Source organism: Lactuca sativa, chromosome 5 (genome assembly GCF_002870075.4).
Source record: "Lactuca sativa cultivar Salinas chromosome 5, Lsat_Salinas_v11, whole genome shotgun sequence".
Lineage (NCBI taxonomy): Eukaryota > Viridiplantae > Streptophyta > Magnoliopsida > Asterales > Asteraceae > Lactuca > Lactuca sativa.
In genome coordinates, this window is record NC_056627.2 from 99,480,627 (window position 1) to 99,482,031 (window position 1,405).

A 1,405-nucleotide genomic window follows, 5' to 3' on the forward strand; every position below is an offset into this window, starting at 1 on the left:
ATTTCTCATTATTTGTCTGAGTTTTTATAAAAAATGAAAAAAACAAAACAAAAAAAAGATTTTATGTTTTGTATTGTTTGAAAAAAAAATGTGAGATGAGGATACTCTTTACATTTGATTGCTTTGTAATAGATGGAGAATGAAAGTCCAAAACGACAAGATCGATAATGGAAGTTAGAAGCAGCTTCTATAACTAGGGGACGGAAAACACCGTGATTTGAGATGATGGTTGTAGAAAAAATGACGTACCGATACACTATGTGGGTGTTAATAACAACTTCACAATGATTTGTTTTTGAATGTTTAAAAAGAACCTTGATTGATAAGTCTGAAGTCACAGAACATGGCCCTATTTGTTGATCTGCGTTACTCTTGCAGTAATAGAGAACTTTATATCAGATCCACACAGTCAACAAAGAAAGGAAGAAGTGAGAAAAACCATCAAATCCAAGCTCGTCACAGATACAAATAGTCAAATTCGATACCCCGAGTAATGTTCTAGCACAAAAAACCAATATATATAATTATGCAAAAAGTTGATTGAAGAACTCAAGTTAAAGACAAAGATACAAAATTCAAGTTTAGTCAAATCAGAAGCCATAATGAAGACAAATCTAGCAAGTGAAGATTTGTGTGATATGATATTTGTCGTTCTCGGAAAAAGTGAAAGCATTGAGCTTTGACCACTATGAGAGGGTTGATGTAACATTTTGTTTATTTAATAAATAAATAGATAAAAATTGATGAAAGAATAGTTGCCCTAAATCTATATTATTTAGTGGATTATTGGTTTTGGGGAGCCGAATGTTATAAATTGGATTATTCGGGGGTTAAAGTTCCATTTCGGAACTTATTATGAAAGGATTTTAAAAGTTGAGGGTTGTAGGGTAAATTTTGGATTGGATTTGAAAGGAATTTCTGAAGTTAGCGTGAAAATGGTAATTATTGAACTTCATTTGAAAAAGAATTAATGGGGAGGGACCAGAATTGGATTATAGGGCATAAGTTTAATTTGGAGTCACGGGATTAAACCTAATACCTCCCTAGCAGTTGAAGATGCATCTTAAGGGAACCCTAACCCTAATGCTCCACTAGCCGCCACCATCAGGAGACTTTCCAGCAAACGTCGACCTCCTTGCCAGTGATGCAAAGGGGGTTGCGAGCCCGAGCCAACCACCACAACCTTGCTGTCGGTGACACCGTGAACGGCCAAGAGGACTACCGAGATCGAAGTTTGATCTGTAAACGGAGAATAGAAGGTTGCGAGAAACCATAATCCCCTGATAATATCAACCTCATCTCGTATTTTCGTTTCCCTCGAGTTGTTCAACGTCATGTGTGTCGCTGTTGCCACCGGAAGCACCGTGGTCGCCATTTTGCTTGTTCTAGCCTCCTCAGCCACCTA